Genomic DNA, 10854 nt, shown 5'->3' on the forward strand with positions numbered 1-10854 from the left:
GACACTCAAGCAGTGGACTGACAGGTTCAGTAACCTATCAACCAAGTGCCCACTCCTGTCTCCAGGGCACAGTCCACTCAAGCAGTGGACTGACAGGTTCAGTAACCTATCAGCCAAGTGCCCACTCCTGTCTCCAGGGATCCGGGTATGCCTATTACCTGGGGGGTCGGGGGTGGATCAATCACTCTCCCCCGCCAAGGAGACAAGATGCCAGATTTTAAATGGAAATATTCAGGTGCCAGCAGATCCTTTCCCTAGGGAGGATAGGCCTAAAACTTCCATATATGGTATGCTTAGAGGCTATTCAGAGGCTGGTGATTCAAGCCATTTAGGGAGTTAATCAATGCAGAATCAAAGCATTCTCTATATGGAAAGCTTTCCTAAGGCTATGGCATCAGCATTTCTCTGAAGCAGAGCCCTCCAAGCTCACCTTGATCTAGGCATCTGCACTACAAAGGATGGCTTGGCGTGGAGCTGAGTGGACAGCCCCCCATCTCCTGCATAGACACCGGGATGGCTGCAAGAAATTATTTAGGCTCAGCTGATATGGTGGAGGAAGTAAAGATGGAATATAATATTTGACTTGAATTATATAAAATGGATAATGAATGATTTTAAGATATAAATATAAGTGTGCTGTGGATAAGACTTCCCTGGTAACTCATTACTTTAGCTAGTAACTGTAATTCCAACTCTAACTCCGTAACTCTGTAACTCTGTAAGTCTGCTTCTGCTGCTTTTTGAGCAATGGGAGCCCTAACCCAGCGGAACCATCACCACCCTTTGTTTTATTCCCCTGCTTCCCACCGGCAAAACCTTGGCACTAGCAAAACCTTGGCAGGAAATTTAAACTTAAGATGTGAATTTCTTGTAACAATCATTGGCTAAAACAACACCCACCCTCCCCCTTTCCCCGCCCTAACCCAAAATGCTTAAAAGCCTATGTGGGCTGGCCATTTCCTAGGATCTGGACTCCAGGTGCGGTCCTGGTGCATCAGCACTTTTCACTAAGATCTTTTACATTTTCACTGCAGGCTGAGTGGTCTCACTGCACCTCCCCACTACAAGCCTCCTTACTTCAGTACATACCTCACACCATTTACACATATATCATAGCTGAGAGAACAAAAGCTAATCAGGCCTAAAAAACAGACTTATAATGGATAGATATAAGAAACAACAGAATGTACTAAACTGTACCATATGGTTCCAATTACCAAGACCTGTGGGAAGCCCTATAAGACAACTTTTGGGTTCCTTAATAAATAAAGAAAGGACTAGGGTGTAACTTAATAATAGAGTGGTTGCTTAGCATGCAAAAGGCCTTGGGGTTTAATTCCCAACACTGGAAAGCAAAGGGAATGTGAGAGCCCTAAAATCCAAGCTGTGAGACCCTAAAAGGATTGGGAGTTGGAATGCCTTCTCCCAATACACTCTCTGAATGCTGAGTTCTCCTGGAAAGGTCAATCAGTCCTGTCTTTACAGGAATTCAGATTCCACCCCAAACTGTGTGGGAACCTAAAGGCAGACTTAGGTTTACGCAATTTGTAGGCTGCTTACTGTTTAGCTCTCCTTCCCAGAATAAGGTCAGCTACCACTTGTATACAAAATATTGTCACATGTTGAAGTTTGTACCTTACTTCTTGCACAAGACCAGTAACAACCTTAGTAAATGAAACCTTGGGATCTGTTGCTAGCAGAAGGCTACAGATCCCCTGGTACCCCAAACCTCAGTTCCATGGTCTGGTCTCTGTGAATGTGTTGCTCCCTGTCACGTGGCAGATTAAGAAGCACACGGCTGGTTGAGACAAGGGAGGGAAATAAGCCTACAGATTAACAGAGACTTAAAGGATGAATCAACCAATTTCAGTGTTACCATATTTATATAATTCAGAAACTGACTCTACTAAGAAAATTTTATTTTCTTGTGTCCAGAGGATAGGAAGAAAACTTTGCAGTGACTTAAAAGATCATCCAGTATTGATCTGTTTATCATATTTATATAATCTGTTAATAAAGTTATTAAGAAATTGTTAGATTTGGGCTGGGAAGATGGCTCAGTGGTAGAGCGCTTGCCTTTCATGCATGAGGCCCTGGGTTCCATTCCCTATCACCACATAAAAAAAGCCGTAAGTGGTGCTGTGGCTCAAGTGGTAGAGCACTAGCCTTGAGCTGAAGAGCTGAGGAACAGCACCCAGGCCCAGAGTTCAGGCCCCATGACCGGACCCCCCCAAAAAATTGTTAGATTTAAGTATTATAATGGTACCATGGTAATAGTTTCTTGAAAGAGCTCTCGGGTGGGCCAAAGGAGGGTGAAAATGTTAAAGGGAGTGATACAGATCAAGATGCATTGTATACATGAAGTGCTTTGTTAAATGGCCAAAAACATGTCAATACCTATCCTACAAAAGTAGGAAAAGTGAGGGAAAGGGTGAGTTGGGAGAGTGGGGTGAGAATGTTGAAAGAGATGACATTGATCAAGACATACTATACTCATAAACTGTTCTGTTGAATGTAACTCCTTTGTACAACTTGAAGGAAAAATGTAACCTAGGCAGAAAGTAACCCCAAAGAAAGTAACCCAAAAGACCATGCGGACAGAAGTCAAGTAGAAGAAAAGATTTATTGCCAGCATAACTGACAAGGCCAAGTTCTCATGAGGAAAGGGAAAAAATGGCGCCCTCTGGCACCTTGGAGGCCCTAGGGGCTGGAAGTGGGAGGTGCCTCACCAACCGCGCAGGTGCTGCCTTTGAGGTGGTGTTTCCTTACATTTTCCCCCTTTTTGGTTTGATATGTACACAACGAGGCAGGGAATACGGGCAAAGGTCTTTTCTTTTGGAGCTACTTCCTGCTGAGAGGGGGTGTTGTAGTCAATGAAGGGTGTACCAGGTACTGTACATGAAGTTGACCAAGGTCATGATGGTTATGAAGATGTTACTTGTCCAGAGTAGGGTCCTCTGGTTCCTTGATGACTGGAGGAATACTGGGTCCAATCTTTTTTATCCGTAGAGAGAGGGGCCCAGTTGGCTCAGATGTATATGAGGGTCCATCAGGTACATGTCGTTTAACATGGCGGATGCGAATGCAATGTAGACAGCCCTGAACCAGCACAGCTGTGGGAGTAGATTGAGTTACTGAGTAGGGTCCCTCCCACTTAGCAGAGAGCTTGGTGGAACTAGGTGCCTGTGGCAGGTAATTTCTTGAAATGTACACTAGGTCCCCAGCCTTGATGGGAGGCACGGAGAGCAGTGTGGAGGATTTAGGTTCATATTGGTTCACATACTTCCAGAGGAAAATATGCAGGTGCTGAAGGAGAGAAGACAGCATGAGGGTCGGGAGACAGGCAAAGGGGAGTCCAGAAGTCTGAAATAGGGGGGTGGCCATGACTTAATGTTATGGGTTTTTTTTGTCAAGACCCTTAAGTGAAAAAGAGCTAAAGGTAAAGTTCAAGGGACAGCTTGGTCAGAGTTTGCTTAAGGGAGCGGTTGGCATATTCCACCTTCCCTGAGGACTGGAGGTGATAAGGAATATGGAAAGACCAGGAGATATTTAGAAACTTAGCCAGTAGCTGGGTCACAGAGGAAGCAAATTCCGGTCTGTTGTCCATCTGGATGGAAGCAGGCAGGCCAAAGCGGGGAATTATTTCCCGTAAGAGATGCTGAGACACAGAGGAGGCTTTCTTTTTGGTAGTGGGAAATGCCTCTATCCATCCAGTGAAGGCGTCTACAAGCACCAGCAGTATCTGTACCTGCTGATGGTTGGCCTATGGGCGAAATCAATTTGCCAATCTACTCCTGGGAGGTTACCTTGAGCCTGATGGGTTGGGAAGGGAGGTGGTCCACACTGGTATTTGGATTTGCCTTTTGGCATACTTCACAGGTTTGTGACAGCTGTGTGAGGAATTGTGTGTCAGCTGGAGTTAGGGGAAGGCTGTTTTAGGAACTCCATTAAGGCCCCTATGGTGGTGGGGTTGGGGGTGGAAAAGATGGTGAAGGTATTTAAGGATGTCTTGCCTAGAGAGAGGAGTACGATTCTCTATTATTGGCAGTGTTAGTGCCCATTGTTTTGATGATATAGCAGCTGGCTTGGCAGTTTCATGGGCCAGGTTGTTTCCCTTGGTTATTACTGAATCATCTGACCTGTGGCTTCTGCAATGAACTATGCCAATGGCTGAGGGGAGGAAAGAGGCCTTTAAGAGGTCAGTAATATAGGACCCATTTATTACTGAGGTTCCCTTCATTGTTAGTAGGGCTTGTTCCTTCCAAAGAGCTACATGAGAAAGGACGGCATGGAAAGCTTATTTAGAGTCAGTGTATACCATCCAGGAATGTCCCAAGGCCAGGTGGAAGGCCCATGTTAGGGCTGCTAATTCGGCCTGTTGATTGGTAGTGTGGAGAGGCAGAAGGCCAGACTCCACAACACCAGAGATTGACACAACAGCATATTCAGCTACCCAAGAGCCTTCCCAAAGGAAGGAGCTACCATCAGTGAACCAGGTGAACTGTGAGTCCTTTAATGGCCCCTCACTAATATGGTCTGGGTGAGGTAGCAGGTCCTCCAGAGTCTCCATGCAGGAGTGTGCTGATGAGGTCTCTGTATCTGGAATGGGTAATAGGGTAGAGGGGTTTAATGGAGGGCAGGACTGGAAGTTTAGTGTGGGGTCCTCTACCAGTGACACCTGAAGGGAGAGAATATGGGAGGGAGACATAGTTTGCAACCCCTTATAGGTTAGTAACTCAGAGAGGTGATGGTGGGAGACGATGGTAAGGTTTGCAGCAAAGGCTAGTTTTATTCAACTCCTGTATCAGGACAGAAGAGGTAGCTAGAACATGAAGGCAAGGAGCCCGCTCCAAGTGGTGGGGTCTAGGCATTTTGACAAATAAGCAACCTGTGCAAATGAAGGTCCAATCTGTTGACCTAAAACTCTCAATGCAAAGTCCTAATTTTCAGTTACATACAGAAAGAATGGGCGTGAAAGATCTGGCAGCCTGAGGGCCGGGGCCTGTTGGAGTCTCCTGAAGGGAAGAATAAGAGACGAGGGGGATAAAAGAGGTTCTTCTGGTGGCCCTTTAGCTACTTCATATAAGGGGCATATTAGAAGGGAGTAGTTAGGAATCCAAGACCTGAAATAGCCAGCTAGACCCAGGAAGGAGAGAAGCTCTGACTTAGGGGAGGGGGTAGTAGTTACTAATCAGGGGTTTCCTGGGGATAGCCTTGTGCTTGGGAGTGAGTTGAACATCCAGATAAGTCACAGACTGTTGAATGACCTGTATCTTATTGGGTAAGAATCGATATCCTTGGGAGCCAGAAAGTTAAGTGTTACTGTATGGTTATAACACAGTTGCTTGGTGGGACTGCATAGGAGAATATCATCCACATACTGGATAAGGGAAGATGGCTCTATATTTAGGTCTCTTAAGTTCCTTGCTAAAGCTTGGCCAAGCAGATGGGGACTATCCTGGAATCCCTGAAGCAGCACAGTCCAGGTGAGCTGAGCTGAGGTTTGGATGACCGGGTCAGTCCACGTAAAGGCAAAGAGGTCCTGGGAAGAGGGGGATAAAGGGATAGTTAAAAGGCATCTTTTCAATCCAATACTGAATAAAAGGCAACCATCGCTGGGATTGTGGAATGCAGCATATAGCGGTTGGGCACAACAGGGTGAAGGGGAAGGAATAACAGCAGCATTTATAAGGTGAAGGTCATGAACCAAGAGGAACGAACCATTAGTTTTAGCTACTGCTAAGATGGGGGTATGATAGGGAGAGCTAGTGGAGCATAACAGCCTTTTTCTTAGTAAGACTTATAACTGGGTGCAGTCCCAGAACACTGTGGCGAGGGAGGGGATACTGGGATTGTGAAGGGAAGCATTGGGGGGTCTCTCAAAGAGATATGAATAGGAGGGTGGTGTTTAGCAATAGAGGGGTTGTGGGTATCCCACCCCTTGGGGTCCACCTCAGAGGGTGGAAAAGGGAAATCTGAGGGGTCACTAGGTGAGCCTACTAAAGCCATCAACAAGGAAATTACAGGGGAGGCTAAATCAACGTTGCATTGTGCCAACTGGGAAGGGCATAGGGTAATAGAGGCTCCAAATTTGGCAAAAAGGTCTCTACCCAACAGTAGAACTGGGCATTGGGAAATAACAAGGAAGGAGTGACAGAAAGTCACTCCTGAAAAAAAAACAAATGACAAAGGGGAATTTGGGGGTTTGTAAGGTTTTCCCTCCACCCCCACTATGGAAGTATCAGCTAGGTAGGTCTGGCCATGAAACTCAGTGAGCACCAAATATATAGCACCTGTGTCCACCTGCAACCATGATTGTCACCCTGGGCTTGTGTTCAGTAATGGGAGTGGTTGGGGCCAGGAGTCCAGGCCTCCTCAGTCTTCTCTGGCTACCAGTCCCAGAGTGCCAGGAGGGGGCGATGGGGCCTTAGTGGATAGCGCCATCCCTGAGGATGATGGACAGTCTGTGGGCCAATGCCCTGAAACTTTGCACTTGGGGCATGGCCAGGTTGGCTCCCATGGCTGTGGGCAGCCTGGGCCTCTATGACCTAACTGGCCACATCGGTAGCATGGCTTCTTCAGGGGACAGGCTTCCCTCCAGTGCCTCTTTTGACCACAGACGCAGGACTCAGGTGGACCCCACTGGGAAGGGGTTGGTTGCAAGGCAGGAGGCTGGTAGATTCTGGCTAGCATCTGGTACTTGAGCTGTTTGGCCTTTCCCTCTCTGCCATGATACATCTTAAAGGCTGCCTCCATAGCCTCACTACTGGGTGTTAGGGACCTCCTGTCTAGTTTTTTAATTTATCCTGGATGTCTGGAGCGGATTGATTAATAAAATGAGTCATTAAACAGCATTGTCTGTCCACAGACTTGGGGTCTAGTTTAGTATACTGAAGGAGGGTCTGACTCAGTCTGGCCCAAAAGGCAGATGGTTTTTCATTTTTGTCTTGTACAACCGTGGCCATTTGGTCATAGTTGATGGCTTTGTGGGTCATAAATTGGTCATAAATTGTGGGTAATAAATTGGTTTCGTCTTTGGCGACCACCTGGGGAATTGTAATCCCAGTGGGGCTCCTGGTCAGGCACTGCCTCAGTCCAAATTGGGTGATCAAGGGGTGGTCCAGTAGGGCTCATCTACATAGCAGGAGACCTTTTCCCAAACATCCCGCTATTCCCCTGGCAGTAGGGTACTACTCAAGATTATGTATACATCATGCCAGGTTACCTCATAGGATAGGAATACATACCATAGTTCCCTGATGTAAGTGGTAGGATTGGCAGAGAAAGATCCCAGGTGCATCTCCAGCTGTGCTAGGTCATTTAATGAGAACGGCATGTGCAGTGTGTCTATATCATTCGGCCTTGCCACCTCGAGTAAAGGGAGAACTCGGGCTGAGATAGAACTCTGATCTGTATCAGGCTCTCCAGCCTGGATAAGGATGGTACTCAATGTTCCTGTAAGATGCATAATAACCTCCAGGGCTTCTTTCAGCTGAGACAGCTGGTTTGCAATGGCCAGGCCAGGCGCTTTTGTCCTGTAGGGTGAGGGGGTGCCAACGGAAGGGGGCCTTGGCCTTGGAAGGTGCAGGGGAACAGGTCACCAGCAGGCTGGGGGCTGCCAGGTCAGTGGTGGGCAAGGGGGCTGCCACCTCTGGTGGAAGTCCCAACCACTACATCAGAAGTCCCACCTCCTTTAGTGGAAGTTCCACCTCCTCTGGCACAGCGGGAGGGAATGTTGCCCCTCATGTTCAAAATGGTGGCAACTCATCTGCCAGATCTGGAATGGAGTTTGGGTTATAAGCCAGGAGTTGTGGCCAGGAGGAGGTGGGCAGGAGAACCTAAGGTCTTAGGAAGTTTAGTTTGGATGAAGGAAAGAGAGGGAGCATCTACGTAGTTAGCCTCCTTTAACTTGCCTGACTGCCTGCAAAAGTTGGATAGATTTTTGTATAATATCATGATAAATGAGCCATGTGGACAGATTGTCCAGTGGATATTCGGGTCAGATCTCAGTACAGAAATATATGAGTTCCTGTGAATCAATGTCAGATTCAAGTTGGAGCACTTTTAGATTATTTAAAAGACAACCCAAGGGGGAGTCCTGAGGAATGTCAGGAATATTAGATTGTGTCCTACTCATGGCAAGTGATCTGGAACCAGAAGCTGCTGGGAAGCGTCCTACACAGTGCAATTTGGCTCAAAAAGTGGGAAATGGCGTCATGTTTCTCCACGGCATTCCTTGGCCACCGAGGCCCTCAGAAATGTGGCTTAGATACTTGGCCAAGGCACGGAGCCTGCACAGTGAAATCTAAGCCTCTAGACTCTTCCCTTACCTAGGGGTAGGACTTGATCCGCTGCTGGCAGACGTGTAGGAGGTGTTTGGTCAGTAGGAAGCCAGCTCAGCAGTCTTCTGGGTCTGCCTAGAATTGTGGGTTAGGTCCTAGGGTCACTGGCAGGGCCCTCCCAGTCATGGGGGGGGGAGGAGGGAGGTGAAGGTATCCACCGGGGAGCCTATCCTCTTACAGGGTACCAAAATAAAGGAAAAATGTAACCTAGGCAGAAAGTAACCCCAAAGAAAGTAACCCAAAAGACCATATAGACGGAAGTCAAGTAGAAAAGACTTATTGCCAGCAGAGCTGACAAGGCCAAGTTCCCATGAGGAAAGGGAGAAAATGGCTCTCTCCAGCTCCTTGGAGGCCCCTTTTATATGGTCAGGGGCGGGGGAAGTGGGAGGTGCCTCACCTAGGGCGCAGGCGCTGTGATCAAGGGCGGAGATTAGGCCTGCGAGGCGGGCGTTTCCTTACACAACTACTTAAAAATAATTTAAAAAAAAATACTTTTTTACTGGGCCCCAGTGGTTCATGCCTGTAATCCTAGCAACTCAGGAGGCTGAGATCGGAGGATCATGGTTCAAAGCCAGCTCAGGCAGGAAAGTCTGTGAGACTCTTATCTCCAATTAACCACCAGAAAACCAGAAACCAGAAATGGCACTGTTGCTCAAGTGGTAGAGTGCTCACCTTGAGCTGAATTGCTCAGGGACAGTGTCCAGGCTCAAAGTTCAAGCCCCATGACCAACACACACACAAAAATATATTTTTAAAGAGTTCTTGTCAACTGGGTACTGGGAACTCATCCTGTAATCCTATCTACTCAGGAGGCTAAAATCTGAGGATCACAGTTCAGAGGCAGCCCAGACAGGAAAGTTTGAGAGACTCTTCTCTAATATACTACCAAAAAGCCAGAAAGTGGCACTGTGGCCCAAGTGACAGAGAGCTAGCCTTGAGCAAAATGCTAAGGGAGAGGTCCCAGGCCCTAAGTCCAAGTCTCAGCACACACATATTTTTTTTTTTATCATTTAGAGATTCATATGTAATTAGCTATATAATATTATGCTATGGTGTCATTTAAAAATTCAAAAAAAAAAATATAGAAGTTAGCAGAGCCTGATGGCACGCTCTCAACATTTGAGAGTTTGAGTAGTTAGTATAAGCTTGAAGCCACCCTAGACAACATAGGAAAACCCTGATTCAAACAAATGAATACATAAAAATGTAAAAATATGAATTGATCTCTAAAATTCACTACAAAATGCAAACCAACAGGTGTGAAGGGAAGAGCCTCATAGACAGACAACAGTCCAATATATTTGCATTACAGGACACTGCTTGTACAGGTGACAGGAAAGTTGAGAGCAGAATTATAAAGAGGGAAGAGGTGGTAGGAAGCCACTTTTCTTGTCACAGATGGAAGGCATTCTCCGTCTCAGGAGAATTCTAGGACTTCAGAAGCCAGCACTATTGCAGAAGCCAAAGTAGATTTGTCTGGCAGAAAGTGGGGGTAAGAACTCCAGCAGGGAAGCTCAGAGTAGAGAAGAAAGGGGGGAGGGGATTCCTGGTGTTTCCTTCCCATCATCCTTCCCATGTCTCCCATTATCTAAACTGAGAATGCAGCTGACATGGAGCCTGGGAAACAACCTGCCCTGGTGCAGTGCAGGGAAGGAAATCATTAAAGAGATATTCTTAGCAACAGATAGGCATGGACTGGTGCAAATAGCATGATTTGAACAAATGCCTCTCTCTCTCTTATTCATGGAGGACAATGTGAAAGTCCTCTTTCTGTTAGAAGGAATACCTAAGATGAATCAGCTTTTAAGGAAGAAAGATGGAGTGCTTGATGGATTGAATTTGTGCTGGTACTAGGGCTTGAACTCAAAGTCTCCAGCTCTGTTTAGCTTTTTTTTTTTTTTTTGCTCAAGGCTGGTGTTAGTGAAATGAGCTCTCTTCCCATAGCTTAGTACACTCCTTCCCCTCTCCACAGCTTAGCATGCTCCCTTCTTAGGTAACACTAGTAAAGGCAGTAAATAATCAGCCTCCAACTCCCTTTACCTTGGGCTGTCACTTTTCTGGGGCAGCTACCACCATAAAAGGCAAGAAGAGCCCCTTAGAGTGACCTTCAGGTCTGGGCAGCTGCAGGACCCCTTATCTACTCTTTGGACAGGAGCCATAAATCCTAGTCTGCCATGATGAAACTCCTTGTCCTCATATAGACACCAGGGTCTACACTTTCTAGCCCCTTCTAGCTCCTCCTAAACCTCCTGGGTTATATGGTCACCTAGGACAATAACTGGTGCTTCTTCTCACTTCTCCCTTGTGAGAAGGAGTCTTGCCAGCCCCTTTCCTGGCAATAAATATTTCTTTGTTCTCTGTATCTGGCTATCTGTGTGGTTTTCTGGCAAAAGTCTAAAAATCTAACAGCTGGAACTCTACTGCTTGAGCCACACCTCCACTTTCAGCTTTTCACAAGGTGGGAACAAACAGATGAGGAGATCTGTTTACTACATGGCAACAAACAAGGACT

The sequence above is a fragment of the Dipodomys spectabilis genome, unplaced genomic scaffold, assembly GCF_019054845.1.
Source record: "Dipodomys spectabilis isolate Male_0828 unplaced genomic scaffold, ASM1905484v1 ptg000069l, whole genome shotgun sequence".
Classification (NCBI taxonomy): Eukaryota; Metazoa; Chordata; class Mammalia; order Rodentia; family Heteromyidae; genus Dipodomys; species Dipodomys spectabilis.